Raw genomic sequence first — 16,408 nt, forward strand, 5'->3', positions numbered from 1 at the left:
ACCAAACGTGGCCGCAAGTTTTCTTTTCTCTGAATTTGAAGGTATTTTATTTGAAACATTTTGCGTTTTTACGTCGTTATAATTGTGGTTCAAGTTTTAAACGCATTTAAAATGTGATAGAGAAACCATATTTGCCTTTTTCCAGGTGTTTCCAAGGTACTAAGTTTGTGTTTGAATGCGACCTGACTCATCTTCACCAGGAAACCATCGCGAAGGTAGGAAATATCGCATAACGTATTCAGTTATTTACGAGTTTAAAGCTCAACGTAATGACAGAGTGTTGATTAACTCCTGGATTAAAGCTATAGAATTATTTAAAATTGGGGTTTGTAAGCGCCAAGTTTGAATTTCGCGGGGAACATGCAATGAGAAGTCGGTGGGGAGGGGAGGGGGTACTGCGCGCAATTTTTGTTGATGGGCTGGGAGGTTTCATCTGTTCTTCAAATCCTGACCCAATTTCAGACCAAAGTTTGAATAATTTTCCAACCTCATTTTCAGACTTAAGCCTACTAAAATACAGTTGTCCATTAATTTTGAAGATTTTCAGACCAAAAAGACTCAAAAGCAGTTATTGACACATATCTGTATGTGCTTTGGAAACTGTGGAGCTCCGGTGATTTGTTGGTGAAAAAGAGGGGTCTGTACCTCTTTTCGAATAATAGGAAAATGGAACTTGGCTAATTTTTGGAAGATCTTGTTTGGTCCTGCTGTTTTCAAGCAGTTTAAGTCTGGAAAAGGGTATTAAAATGAGTCTTTTGGTCCAACAAGTCTGAGGTAGGGTTTTGTCAGCTAATGTGTGGTTCCAGAAAATATCCGTACCCTCACCATGGAGAAAATTGGAAATTTCAAGGTGGGGGAAAGGGTCAATGGCCCAGGAAATTCTGGGGAGGAGGGGTTGTTCGTCAGGATTTTTGGTTGGTTCATTGAAAACAATAACGTCCAAGGCAGTTCCAACTGTAAGGTTTAACGCAGTATCAACTCACTTGATTTGTCTTGATCGCTATCACTCCAGAAATCATGCTTCTGTGGCAATTGTCACACAAATTCATTCATTTTTTTAACTTTCTTCAGTCCTTGTGTTGTAGGTTTCCCTCACTGCGATATAACTTAAACTTCAATTCACCAAAACAAGCAAAAGCATCCCATATTCCATATTTGACTGCAATTCTTCCTCTCAATGAAGCAACAGTTAAAGAATACTGACATTCTGCTTGAGGTATGAGCAGTTTATTGATTGACCATGTGATCGGCAGACTGCGTGTCTCTGTTCATTGACATGTGCCAATTAAAGTTTAAGGTCAATGACCACAGGTAAATAAACAACACAACAGAAAAATATTATTTCAGTATTAAGATTATTTAACATCACTATTCGTCACTTCTTGGCAAACTCTACCAGTGAAATTGAACGGTGCACGCACTCTTCAGAACGTGGATTTCCTCCTCATGTAGGCAGTTCTTGATATTTCTGAAATGTTTGCACCAATTGATTTTTGGGGCCTCCTTTTGAAAGAAAACTTTATCAAAGGGGGTTGGGGGTGTATTCTGTATTTGAGGAATTTCTGAAGGAGTGGGTAGGTGTGTGTGTCTGTATTGGGGGGGGGGGGGAATTAAAAATACTTTGAAAATGGAAAATCCCTGGGAAAGGGGGTCCTATGTGAAATTCCCTTCGTGATGGGGGTACGGATATTTTCTGGAACCACACAATCAAAAACAATGTTGCAAAGTGCCGCTTGGTGTAGTATAAGGTCTTCCGAGTCCCAGTGGTGCACCACCACCAAAAAAAATCACTGAGTAACCTCCCTCCCCTTGGTGATGCACATCACGAGTCATAACGTAAGTCCCGAGTTATGTCACAAAGAGCATGATAATATGACAGCAATATGGGCGTGGCATAGAACAACAATGCATTAGAGTTGGCATTAATTTGTGACATTTTTGCAAACAAGAGCATGAAAAATAATACTGTTGTTACCTGACCATGTGGTAAAGCTGCGTTTGGTTTTTTAGATTGTTACATTTGACAGGGTTAAAGGAGTTTATGTACAGAATTTCAAATTGTGTGAGTTTTGTTCTTCTATAATAGAACAGTATAATAGACTGGGTATTTGGAGCATAACCCGGTGATTTGTCTACCTTGCTTTTTTTTTGCTTTAAAAAGTCATCTAACTATCTATAAAACAACAAAATTTTTCAAAATTTGAATTACTGGGCTTGATTTTTTAACGTCCGCATATTTGTATTACAGGATCAGAGGCATGATGGTTGAGATGATGGAAGATGTGCGCTGCTCAAGTGGTGACCAGCTGGACAGTGTAGATAATCTTTTGTTTTGTTCTGTCAATAGTGAACCAAGCATTAAAAGGAGAAGTGTTGTGAAATGTGCAAGCACATTGAGAATAAGCAGTAGAATTAATTTTGCTCTGCTATCTCAACAGCTTAAATTTCATTTACATGTGTTATATGTGGGTTGGACGACTTTGGTTTGAACAATCGGGATTGAGCTTTAGACAATAATTATTGTGTGGTAGATAAACAACAAAACTTCGAACAGTGGTGTTTGGATTTGATACCAACACACTTCTCCTTTTAATTTAGGCACGCAGCTATATATTAACAAAGAAAGTGTATGATTACATGTAATTCCACCAGCTATGTGAACACAATTAGTCTGAAAGTTTTCACTAGAGACTGTTATATGTCTACTGACCATTCAACTTGCATGCAACTTTGTAAGGAGCACAGGGAAAACTTGAAATTGCTTTTGTTTCATGATTTTTCATGGTTAATTTGTGCTGTGAGAATGGGGATTTGTAATCAAATACTTTCTTATGGTTTGTAGCTGCATCTCCAAGTAAAGTTCTGCTGTCCCACGTCTGCATCCAATTATCAGACAAAAGACCAACTTTTTTTTATTAGAGGCATTTTTTTAATTGAGGCATTCTGAAGACTTATTCGTATTTATTGAAGTTTTGGCATACAAAAGTTATGAATTATCAAGTGGGATCAGGAGGATGTTAAGCTTCAGATTCTCATGTATTAAAATTTTTTTACCAAGGGCTCAAATTATTTGAAAGCGACATTACAAGTTTGTCAGATCTTCAACTTACACAAGCAGACACTTTGTCACTCTGAAAACTGTTCTTCTTCACAAAGATAATACGATGCTTTTCACGCACAGATAGGAAACTCTTAGAAACAAAATATGCTGACACAGCACAATGACTGTTTTGCACAGATGACAAAGGAAATAGAAAGATTGTTTGATTTTGCATCCATTAGAATTACCGTATTTATTTGATTAACTGCCCTGCCATGGGCCCATAAGGATGGGTACTTATTATAGGGTGGGCGCTTATTATTTTCCCAACATTTTCCCAGAGCGAGGACAGTTTTAAAGAATAACAAAACAAGGGTTAAGTATATTTCGCTTCCACAAGACAAAACAAAGTGCAAAAAGCTACTATCACAAACAAACCATAAACAATATAAAAGTTCATTGACTACCGTGTCTAAAACCAATTTTGGAACACAGCTGACTCTCCTCTTCACACTGGGCTAGTACAGAAATGTTTTTGTAGGGAGGGGCCCGTGGGGTGGGCACTTATTCAAGGATGGGCGCTTATTTACTTTTTGGGCCTTCAGGGTGGGCGCTTACTGGTATTCGAGATGGGCAGTTTATCAAATATTTACGGTATTAAAAATAAAGCATCAGTCTAGTTCTGGAACCCAACTCAAAGCAATCAACTGCATACATCACAAAGCTGCATCACATTGTAGGACATTTTATCATTCTGGAAACAATGTCATCATGCCAATCACTACAAATTGAAAAAACATTTGAACTGTATGTGGGATATAAGTAAAGTTGGGTGTACTCTGGACAAGCAGAACTTTACTTGGCTTATGTGTTTATTTTAATAAAGAGCAGATTGATATTTTGACCCAAATGGACCAAAATTTATTTTCTCAGAATTTAAAGATAAGCACTTGATTTTAGAATAACATTACAGACATTACTCCAGAACAGGTTGTATTTGTTTGTGTTTCACTTCTAGCGTTGAGGTTACCATATACCTTTAGAGTTGTCTCGCGTCCAAGCGATGTGGTGCATCCAGTTTAAACTGTAGATACCTAAACCCTACATCAAATTAAAGCTTATAGAGCTAGCTATAAACCTATACCAAGAATTTTGAAATAAAATGAATTGTCAAATTTTCAGCGCTTTTTTCTCAAATCAATTTTTTTCACTTGATAAGGACACTTTAAAGAGCTAAAACTCAAAGGAAGTTTGTTTGTTTGCCTTCAAATTTAAACAGTAGATAGTTTAACATATAAACAACAAAAACGTGTCTCTGAATTTTTTCTTTCAAAATATATTTTTTTGCGAGAGCTATATTTGTATGATCACTCCATATTTTTTTAATGCTTTTTCGAAAATGTTTTGTAACTTTTCACGGCGATTGAATATGGCAAAACGCAGACACACTTTTTTAGCACCTTGAGTCCGGAAACTGAGGAGCAAATTAAATTAGTGAAAAACACAATTAGCTTTGGCTTGTAGCTTTCAAAGGTGATTTGGACGCTTGCATTTAGAGGTCGTGAAAAATTCGACAATTCATTTTATTTCAAAATTCTTGGTATAGTTTGATAGCCATCTCTATAAGCTTTAATTTGATATAGGGGTTTAGGTATCTACAGTTTAAACTGGACACACTACATCGTTTGGACACGAGACACCTCTAAAGGTATACGGCAACCTTTATTTGAAAATTATAACTGTCCACCTCTGGCCTCATGTGAAATAACAAATGTTCACTGATTCCCAGTATGTGTGTTTATGCTGCCACAAATCAGATCACAAGATGAAACCATAACAAAAGCAAAGACACTGTTGGCAGTGAAACAGAGCTTAGATTTTACTTTGCAAAAAAATCTTTCCTTTGTAGTATTGATTTCACTGCTATGTGACGTTGAAAATCAAAACATGTTTGGCAAAGGTCTTCCCTAAAAAAAGTCGAAAGATGCAATCAACTCGTGAAGCTTAATAAACAAGAAGTAAACTGACTTGCTGTCCTTCCAACAATCCTGGGACCAAAATGGCGGAAAAACTGAGTTGGACCAAAGAGTATGGGACATTAAACTTGGGCAATAAACTCCATGAAGCCAAAAGTCTTCTGATTGTATTAGTTGTTGACACAGGGAAGCCAAACAAACTGTGAGACTAATGTGTGACCATTTGTAGTTTAAAAAATATCAGGGAATGAAAAGGAATACCTGAACATTTGTTATGTCAAGTGAGGCTTTTGTTGGATGATAACAATATTCAATTTAACGTTTGAAATGCAATCCAGTCAGGATTTAGTATCAAGTCATGAGCAGGATGTGTAGAGAATTTGAATGAAATAATTTGTTTACAACTTTTTTGGTAAAAATTCAGGAAATTACTTTGTCACAACAAAATATCTTAAGACTTACAGTATTGCCATGAAAACAGGCAAAAGAAATAACGGAAATCCCCAGTTGTGAAATATTTCTTTGATGACGACTAAAGTATTATAGCTGAAATCAAATTGCCTGGCAGTTTGAGATCAAGACAAAAAAACATTTTTTTTATTAGTTTTGATGTAGGGCTGTCTCTTGATAACATTAACTTTATCAATCTGCTCTTTATTAAAATGGGGGTGGTTATGTAATCACTGCCAGGCTGTAATATGCTTACATTAGACATGAAGACCTGGTGGCAGTTGTTTAAACAATAGATAACATTATCCAGGGGAAAAGTAGCTATCCAGTAGATAAAATGTGACTTGAGTACACTTTATTTGCTAGATAGTGGTTTTTCTGCTGGGCAAAGTATTCCACTCTTTAAACAACTACGGCCAGAATGTCTCTTGTTAGCATAAGCCAAGCATTGATATTTACATAGCCATCCCAAGGGCTTTTAAGTGTGTACATGTCCTATTGCTTTTCTTTATCTTGATGTTTCTATGATTTGTAGGCAAGTGTCCTAAGCCTGTCTGATTCTCATACTTTTTGACGATTCAGTAAAGCATCCATTTGTTATGCACTGAGCCTTTCAATTTAGGTGGGACATTTGTCTACACATTGTGGAGATGTCAAGTAAACAAATAGTTATGGGTCATATACACACTTAAGGTTACGCTAAACCTTTTTGACTGTGTCATGCGCAAAAACCTTTAAGCGCTCAGCTTTATAGTAAAGTATCCAAAGCTGTACACAATTTTAAAGCTCAAAGAATGGAGAAACCCAAGAAATCAATTTTCCTTAACTCAAAACTATACCCACCACTAGACCTTAAATGCAAATTTACTGAGGAATATAAAAGTGAATTACCCGCACATTCATTTCACTTAACTTAACATCCTTTGATTGCAAAATGTTTGGCAGTTATTGGCCTCTAAAATAGTGTTGGGGATTTTGAAGTTTGCTTTAGTTTTGAAGTTATAACCTCAGATGCAAAAAATGACAGTCCAGAAATCATTCATCAAAATTCAAGTAGCTTTTACTTTGTTTTGAAAAAAACTGTCAGGAATTTTTGACATCTGTTTTCAAAACAAAGCAAAAGTGACTTAAGTTTGAGTTACAATTTCTGTCTGCCATTTCGTGTGTCTGAGCTTGTAAATTCAAAACCAAAGCAGACTTAAAAAATCTCAGACACGGTTTTAGAGGCCAACATCTCCTAAACATTTTGCAACCACTGGATGTTCAGTAGAGTGAATTGGTTGTGTGAGTAGCTCACTGTTATGAACCTCACTAAATTTGCACTTAAGGTCTTGTAGTGGGTACAGTTTTTGTGTTAAGAAGTTTGATTTCTTGTATTTCTCCATTCTTTAAGCTTGAAAATGATGTACAGCTTTGGTTGTTTTACTCTTTAGCTGAGCGCTTAAGGGTCTTTGCGCATAACACAGTCAAAAGGCTTAGTGTAATCTTAATTTTGCTTGGTTCACCAGACAAAACAACACGCACTAAGTTTGCAGTGAAAAAAAGGTTTATTTTGTTTATCAAGTTGTAAATAAAATGAATAAAAAAAATCTAGCCAACCACCCCCCTGCCTTTCGGGTTGCTTCCACTCTGGTCCGAGTTGTTCTGTGTTCTTTTGTCCTCATTAAATATTCCAACTTTGAAATCCTGTCAAGTTTTATCTGATCTCATAATTTCTAAGGGGTGATGTGAACACTGGGAGATTCCTTGTTGATCCACAAGTGGATATGACAACATGGAGGCTGGTGAGGGTTTGTTTCCCTGTCCTCTAGAGTCCAATCCAACTTTGCCTGGATACCACAATTCCTAATTTTTTTTATAAGTGCCAATCAGTTTGAAAGTGTTTGAAAAATGCTTGTTTCATAATTTGGCCATACGTAAAATAATATAAAATTTTCCCCAGATTCAATGTTTGGTTTTAAATCTTCCACTGTCTTGGATGAAAAAAATAAGCGTCGCCGTTCAAGGGCAAGGTCGGCATTTCATCATAGGAGGAGGAGGACGAGACCGGTTCAGCGTGCCGTCTACCATTTCCCCGGCCGCACCTTATCATATAGCAAATCAAAGAGCACTATAAAGTCTCGTGGAGGGTAGTTCTTTCTATGAAGCTGCCAAAAGCGAAATTTGCCGCCCCTAATCCCGCCATTTAGTCGCAAAATCCAAGCAGAAAAAAATTGTAATGTTTAAAAGCGTTAAATTGTAAAGAAAGCCGACCTACTTTTTTTCTCGTTAAATTCTTGATGTTCGCTAGGCTGCGGTAAAACTCGATTTATGTGCATGTTTTCTCAGCATTGGACGTGAAGCAAAAGGCAAATAACGGCATTTTAACAAAAACTATATACGGTTTTAAGCAGTTGAACTTCGAAATGAAATTGTGCACAGAGCTTCGGATAACGGAGAAAGCACGTGCAATATTATGCTAATTTGCGGTGATGAAAAACAAACAGTCGAAGAATTCAAAATGGTTGGCCGTATGGTACTAATTTTTTTTTCCAATTCAAGGCTTTTTTGTTTCTTGAACCGTTATGAAACGGTTTCGGCGATTCGAAATCAAGAAATGTTATGAAAGCTGTCAAATGTCGGAATGCATTTTTTTTCTAAATTTGTAAGCATGCATAATTTTGTGAGGGCCGTGAAAATAAATTTCTTGTCACGATTTCCTTACCCAATTTATTTTAAAGAAATGAAAAGTTTGGGTAATTGAAAATCAATTTTCTAGAATCATATATCAAACAAAGGAAGAGTTTCATCCGATTTTCAAATCCGAGAAGTGGCTTGAAAAAACGAGGCGAAGCCGAGTGGTTTTTTAGACCAACTTCGAGGTGTTTGGAAATCGGATGAAACTCTTTCGAGTGTTTGATATAGCTTCTCAAACCATTAATAATTCTTGGAGAAATTCAAAGAGAAAGTTTACCAAACTTTATAATAATTAAGATCACATTTGCCATACAGCCTTCACGGTAATGATTTCTTTTTTGTTCATGAATTATTAATGCTTTGAGAAAGAAATTTGAACTGTGACATCATTAGACAACAGTGCATCTATAACCATTTTGTTTTGTTTTGTTTTGTTTTTTGAAAAAAAAAAAAAAGAAAAAGAAAAGAAACAAGGTAGGACCAATTGAATTCTTTCAACTGTTATGTCACAGATGTCATAGTACATTTCCCTGTCAATTTCATCTGATCACAGGCAGCCCAAACACCATACAAGAACACTAACACTTGAAAGGTGCAGGATTCTTGTATTGTGTACTTGGGGTCCTGGAATCTGAAGAAAATCCATCACGAATTTTTTTAATGAATACGGTAGCCATGTTCCTAAAAGAATAATTTTATTATTACTGGAGACAAAAGGTTAATTTTCAACAAAACTGAAAGATGTTTTAGACAGAAAATTTGTGAAAAGGGCAAAATTGATCATGTTGCCAGAATATAATAATTTTAATAAATGAACCCCATTCAGGCAGCTGGTATATCAGATAATGCTTAAAAAAAAAAAACAAAAAAAAACAAAGGATAATGCCCAAGGCTGAAAGATTGTCTAAAAAAGTAAACAGTTGACCCAGAAAAAAACGCTTCAAGGCAACTGTGAAATTTTGAGGACAATCTTTAAACTGAGGGCATTATCAAATGATATACCAGTAAACCAGAAAGGGGTTTGTTTATTCTATAACCCACTGATTAATTAAACACGTACACTTTAAAGTGCAAAAGAAAAAACAGCCAGTGCTAGCCATAGCATGACTGCAGGAAAATAAATGTAAGCTGAATAGTTTGTTAGTCTGGATTGAAACATCTAAAACTTAAAACTGTGATGTTTTCTTTGTTTTTCTCGTCAAAAAAATCAGGCAATGGTTAGCATCTGATAAACACTGTCAAATTTTGTTTCATATCACGTGTTTTGTTAATCAGTGGGTTACCATAATAAATAAACAATCGTTTGTCTCATGACATTGTTACTTAAGTTGTAGATCACAATCTTCTACCACTTAAGTGACTACATTATGAGATAAACAATTATTTTATTTATTATTAAAGAAAATTGGTTGGTAAATTTTAGTTCATAATTTTTTATCGGTAGGAAATGATCAATAAATTTTCGGCAAAAATTTGGAGATTATAGAAACAAAATTTGAAAGGGCAGTACCCTTTATTTATGGTTTGTTAATGAAAAACTTTGGAAAATGTTTTGGCTCGAAGTAGAGAATTTGGACTGCAAGGATTTTGCGACTGCAGAAAATGCTCAATGCGCAGAAAAACTTGATTAGGCAGCAACACAGCAAAGAATCCCCTCAACAAGGCTTCCAGCTCAATCCGAATTGCTACATGTTAGTCGACAGAGAGGGGCGTGCAGGGTCCCCAGCCTCTTTAATGTCCCCCCTATCACCATCCATCAGAGTAGCCTGACCATAGCCCCGTCCCTTAAACACCTAAGTTTTTCATCCTTGACAGTGGAAGTGAAACAAGCATCTTGACCAAAATATCTTCCCCCCACAATAATTTAGCAATGTGGTATCCAAGCAAAGCTGAATTAAACCCAGAAGACAAAGGAAACAAACCCTCACCTGCCTCGATGTTGTCATGTCCTCTTGTCAATCAACAGTGAATCTCCCAGTGTCCACATCACCCCTCAGAAATCAGTCGATCAGAAAAAACCCTCCAGGATTCTCAGTTGGAATATTGCAGAGGACGCCAGAAACACAGACCTTCTCAGAGCCAGAGTTTCCGCAACCCAGTGGCAGGAAGATGGTTGGCTAGATTGTGAGTGTGCTGCCAGTTTGTGTTACCTGCTAATAAAGCTTAGCAAAAACAATAAATAATTATTATAGATACAAATCAAGCTCATTGACAACAAAAAATCAGAAAAGATCCTTCAGCCACTAGTTTTATTTTTACAAATCCTTAAAGGTTTTCCAGAGAAAAGCCAGAAATAATATTATGAAACAGTTGAAGTTGATTTCTTTGATTAGCAGAGGCCAAGGCCAAAACTCTAAATTTCATCTTCAATAATACTGTGTATACATTGTGTAATTTGTGTAAAGTGGCTGAAAAATATCATCTGTGTAATGAAAAACCCAAAACAAACCATTTCTTCCTAAAACTATCACCTATAATAGCTTAAAATAATTTCAGTGTCAATGAGCTTGAGTTCTACAAAACAAAGGAAGCAGAATAATTATTGTGTCTATGTATGGAAAAAAATGTTTCCAGATAATTTGTTTCATTATCCCTGAAAGCCCTTATGGGGAGAGGAAAAAATTTGAAGTAATGAAAACTAAAAGAAAATTTTGTAAAATAATGTGAATAACGTGTCCAAGAAAATTAAAATTAGTTACCTAGTGCTCCATTTTGGCATAACAGCAATTACTTAATATATTTATAAGCTGCTGCTTCCTCTGTTTTGAAATGAGTAAAACAGCACTTAGACAAGCTACCTACCCAATCATGATCATGTTGAGTATTAAGTGTATTCTACTGTAGACGACAGCAGAGTCTGTTTGACATGTAACACTAAGGACATACATTATGAAAATACTGATCTGACATCAGTGTGGAATAGCCTTACATGTTATGAGATGTCATTTCAAGGTGGAGCCAAAAACAAAATTAATTATTGTCACCACCATTGAATGCTGCATTGTTTCAGTACTGTCCAAACTCATTTCCTTTCCCAATTTATTAATGCTTAATGCCTGGTTCATTTTTGTTCAACATGATCATGACTGAAATATGTAGGTTGTAATAAAATGTAAATTTTAAACAACAATGGACACTGCTATTTACATTAATTTTGAATGATAAATGGAATGAACAGGCAAACTCTGAACTTCAAAATTGCAACCAACAGTTATGTTTAACATGTACACTGTAATTTGATCTCATTTAGGAGAATCAATTAAAAGTTTGTTCTGTCAGTTCAAAAGGCTTGTGAGTTTCAAGGTATCTTGTCCTCTTTCTTTTCCGTTGGCTGTCGACACAATAACTGTTGCAATAAAAACTATTGGCTATTCCCAGTCAGTTGGATTTTGAACAGAAGAATTTGCACTCCACTTTGGCTTTTCAGTGAAGTTTAAGACTCATTCAATTTGGCCACAAAAAATTATAAAGAAATTGTTTTCCTTAAGAGGTTGAACGAGGCCTGATAAATGTTAATCCCTTTCAGCAGTTCCATCACTGTTTTGAGTAAAGTTTAGCGCAGAAGTTGGAGGAATAAGATTTTGGCAAATCCCTGAGCATATTAAAAGAATTAAAATGAAGGCCAGCTGTCAGGTCTTCATTGAACATTCTTAATTTAATTTAGTAAAATGAATAGACATGTGTAGATTCTTTTTTTTTTTTCGGAGATGAAGTGTAAAAACATGTCTTTTTATCTCATTTTTTTTTCAATCAGAGATGGTAAGACGTGTTTTTAGACTTCATTTTGCTGATGAAGCAAAAGTTCCAAATTTAAAACCTTTTTCTCTGAAGAAAAGAATTCACACAGTGATGTTAATTTACATCCTAGAGATAAGAATGAATTTTCCCACTAAAATAAAATGAAAATTGGAATGTCAGCACAAATTCAGTCTGGCCAATGAACTTATTCCTCCAACTGGGTACAAACAAGTGTCTCACCTCTGTGTTAAAAACTTAATCCCCCAATTTTTTTGCTGCGATGTTTCATGCTGAATCCTCAAACAAAACCTCAAGTGAAAGATAATTTCTAGCTCTTTACCTTCTAACTTTTTTGTTTTGAAAGGAAAATGTTAACTGACTGCTGATTTTGATGTTTGGTTTCATATGATCTTCAAACTACATGAACTGCATATTATACCTCGGAAGAATTTCTTTTTTTCCAGCCAAGGTAAATTTACGAATTCTGCACATTTGTGCTATAGGGTATTCATAGCGGGAAAAGAAAAACCTATAAAAAGCAAAGGAATGCTCTGAGTTTAGTTGAAAGCTGTGAAGGAGCATGGTAATTTTCCATACCTGTTTTTTAAGGAAAAGAAGAGATCTGTATATTTCTTAGTTGTAAACCTTTTAAATTACTATCAAACAAAAATGGACACTTGTTTGTATACTTGATGGCAGCACACTCACTTGAGAAGGCTTAAAAAAAACTTGCCAACCAAACAAGAAAAAAAATACTGAAAAAAATAGACAATTGGCTTCTGCTAAAGTTTGCAAGTTATGAACAATTTAGTCACAAATGCAGCAGCATTTGAGTACATTCTAAGATTGGAAATTGTATTTTTTTTTTTGCTAAATTTAGAGCCCAAACATCCAGTAAAAGTGGTTCATTCAAATTTGAATTATTGGATGAAATAAGGTACAGGTAATGCCTTGCATCATCCTTGGATGGTTGGCAAGCTTGGGTTTGCTCAGTATTATCTAACCAGCTACAGAAGGAAGATGATATTATTTTGTTTTTCTGCTAGCTGGTGGTAATTTTACTGATAAAAAAGGAGAAATTGCTTTCATTGAGCCATTACCCCTAAGATGAATGACTCAATTGAGATATTATATCTTCTAGAAATCATTAAACATTGCAAAAATCAAAAAGGATATAGGCTTAATTCTAAACTGTATGTAAGACAAAAACTTTGTAGCTGGTTAAATAGTAATGGGCTGAAAAACTATCAATACATAAAGTGAAAAAAAAAAAAAAAAAAAAAATTCCAAAGCAACAGCAAAATTGAATGGGGGTTGTGGAACAACAGCTGGGTGAAAAACCTCCCCGTACGTCCACTTGCTCCTAGGAGGAAAACCCCGGGCCAGCTGTACCCCACATTCAAAGACCTCCCGGGCAGGGTCAAAGTTCATTTAAATTTCTAAAGCTTTGAAAAAAATTTAATTATTAATAATTAAAAAGTAATCTTGGGGCTCTAAAAAATTCAAACCAATCCATATGTGTTTGAAGTCATCTGGATTCTTCTTATCATTGCTGTCCTCCAGTCCAGCCTCCCCACTCTCCACAAATGTCTACCTTCTATCCATCCAGTTTTCTTAGTCTGCCAAAAAATAAAAGAAAACAACTTTACAGATTTTGTTCAATGTGTTCCACAAATATCTATCTGTTATAAAATTAATTAATGTGAACAACTCAAATTTTTGAGATTTTTGAATGAGAGAAACAACAACCCGGTTGGTTCTTTAAATTTGCATGTCCACTCTTTCTTTCATTTTCATTTGATATTTTCACTTTTTGTTCAAGTATCTTAGCCATGGAGTAGAATTTCCTTGGGAAAAAGTCTGGCCTAACCGTTAAGGAAAGAGTAAAATTTTAACAAAAATAGTGGTCTGTTGAAAGGCCACAAGGTTCTTCAATTTTTCTGTGAAAATTTCTTGGTTTGCTATGTGTTAACTCTGGCCTGATTCAACAGATCAGTGATCTACATATGTCTTTTGGCTATAAGCGTCCAAATAAAAGACTTCCATTGCCTGAAGGGTGGGAGAGGGGGGAGGGAGAGTATGGATATGCTTGAGTATCTAAGTCCAGATATTTGGTATCAGTGTTCACATACATGTATTGTAAGTTGCCACAGTAGGAGAGCACTTCAAGGGGTGGAAACACAGCTTAAGTTTTCTATTTCTTTTGAAATGAAAAAATCATAGCTCATGACTGTTTTACGATCACAAGGGGAAAACAACAATCATGTTACATCCAACACTGTCATTCCCTCTAACTTTGGAGTAATGGAGCCATGAAATTATTACCATGGAGGCTGGAGCCAAAAGCTGTTCTCTGTTTAAAGCCCAGACATAGATCCTGATTTTGGCTAAATGGAGCTCTCAAGTAAACAAATGGATCCCTAGAACCGTTATTCTTCTGTCTTGGAGCCATTGTGCCCTTTTTTGTGTGTGTGTTGGCCAGTTATTGTTATGTACCAATTACAAGGTTATATAGGGTTTAATGAAATTTAACTTAGTAAATGACTTGGAGCAAGTTTGCTTCCTGGTGGCATGACGTGGCGTTAGCGTTTATCGGTGTACAGTTTGGTGTGCTGGTGCTGCATTAGCATTGGGCACTTGTTGTTGTTGCATTACTGTTTGGGCCTGGTTCAGGAGTGCAGGTGGTTGTGTGGCTAGCGGTATTCTCATGTGGTTTATGTGTGGGCCTTTGCATGTACTCGGAATTTTACTCTGCTCTGTGTTTTGTGGCGTTCTTGGTTTATCGTGTTCTTTCTTTACCTCCCTTCCCTCCCGGTAGTGTTTGTTTGTTTTTTTTTTGGGGGGGGAGGGGGGGGGGTTGGGGTTGGGGTTAAGGTTAGGGATTGGGTAAGGGTTTGGGTAGGGCTAGTTCTATGTCTTATTTGCTTATTATTTTTCCACTGAGTCTCAGAGTGATGGGTGCTAGGGCTGGGGCTGGGTTGCAGGCAGCCAGCTGGTGACTGGGTTGAAAGGAGGGCAGGCTAATATGGGGTGTTCTACCCACCTGGGTTCGGGTTGACAGTACCAGCCCCCTGGTTCCTGGGCACCCAACCTCCATTTAATAATAAAATTGTCCGAGTTCAAACATTTAGAGCAGACAAGTTGGCCAACCATCCAGGCAATGATTTAAATATGATATCTTTAATCTCCAGTTCTATAAGGCCTACAAAGAAGCTTAAGAGCCATTGTCAGTAACTTTTGAGAATCCGGCGACAGAAGCGAAAATTCGAATTTCTTTTTATTTGCCCCAAAAGACCCTTTTGGTGAACTATTTTCAAAAATAATATTCAAAAGTTCCAGCCAATTTTTATTTTGTCAAAAATTGGGAAAGTTCGAAATCGGCCAAAACGTGCCCGATGGCCCGATTGAAATTATGCAAATTAGTACATTTTCAAAACTCTCAATCAAGGCAACGCAACGTTTTCTCGAGTTGATACTTTCACGATCGATTTTACATCCCTTGTGCTTGCTTTCAAACTATATTTTATCTCGACCTGAACATTCTTTCATTTGAAGTTGTCCACGTAAAGAATACAATGTTTTCTATTCCTTAGATGGAGTGATTTTTACCATATTTCAGATGACCATATCAGCGGGGGTATACGAATATACTGGTAATGAAATAACTATTTTAAACGGGCAATTTTTCTTATTTATCATGTTAAAATATTTAGTTTGGCCCGTGAAAAGTGAGCGCGCTAGATGGAGATGTGTGGAATACACTTTGACACAATTCGCCATTTCAGTACTTCATGTTCCTCCTGTTACTTTGCACCTGTCAATACACTTCACGGAAGCTTTTAGATAAAAGCCAAGGTCTCTGGTTTCATTTCATGCTTTTATACACATAAATAACTAGCTTTAAACTTGAGTGCTCCCCATGTTAGCATTAAGTTATCAAATGATTCTTTTCAGGTGAAATTTTCGAGTTTATATTGAGGCGTTCAATTGAGATGAAAGAGCCGTTCCCAGGGAAATAACTTGAAATCATTGAAATTAATACCCTGTCTCTCATATCATGCTACACTTCCAAACTACCGTTATTTTTAAGCTAGAAAGTGTAAATGCTCCCTTTTTACGTGACCTAAAACAGAATTTGCCTAAACTTAATTACGAATGAAGTCCACCGCAAGAAAAAACTGAAAAAGTCGCGCACTGACGTAAATGTAAACATCAGCCGTTTCTCGACTTGCTACATGGGTGAACGCGTCCGTTCTTTTAACTCTGTATACATTTATGACCAGAAAGTAGAAACAAAAAACCTTCTCTTTGCCCATCTGTATAAATACACTTGCCAACCAAGCTTTTGTTTTTCTGTGTGTTTGTCAAAAAAATACTGAAGAATAGTGCAACATTGTTACTGACTTCTTGACTCATTCAATCACAACCGGATAACACGACTGAAAACTAGATATAAAGAAATGCTCTTACTTGTCTGCAGTCGTTATTCACATTATATCTGGCAATATCACATCCCCGAGGCAAGGCT

The 16,408-nt window shown here is 36.2% G+C and overlaps 2 long non-coding RNA genes across 4 annotated transcripts in view; one reads left to right on the forward strand and one right to left on the reverse strand.

The window, feature by feature from the left end:
• LOC146466125 (uncharacterized) lies at nt 1-13,317 on the forward strand. Of its 2 annotated transcripts, XR_014868132.1 has the most exons (3): nt 1-41; nt 146-215; nt 2,249-13,317. It is a non-coding gene; the product is annotated as an uncharacterized LOC146466125 (long non-coding RNA). The 2 variants fall into 2 exon arrangements; XR_014868131.1 differs by lacking the exon at nt 1-41 and having other exon boundaries at nt 139-215.
• LOC146466126 (uncharacterized) overlaps nt 6,995-16,408 on the reverse strand; it is a 24,933-nt gene continuing 15,519 nt past the window's right edge. Inside the window, exon 3 of one of the 2 annotated variants that reach the window (XR_014868127.1) lies at nt 6,995-13,493. This is a non-coding gene — a long non-coding RNA (uncharacterized LOC146466126). Of the gene's footprint in view, nt 13,494-15,048; nt 15,074-16,408 lie in introns of those variants that run through there. The other variant, XR_014868129.1, reaches the window with a different exon arrangement.

The sequence above is a fragment of the Pavona decussata genome, unplaced genomic scaffold (genome assembly GCF_977016875.1).
Source record: "Pavona decussata unplaced genomic scaffold, jaPavDecu1.1 SCAFFOLD_153, whole genome shotgun sequence".
NCBI lineage: Eukaryota > Metazoa > Cnidaria > Anthozoa > Scleractinia > Agariciidae > Pavona > Pavona decussata.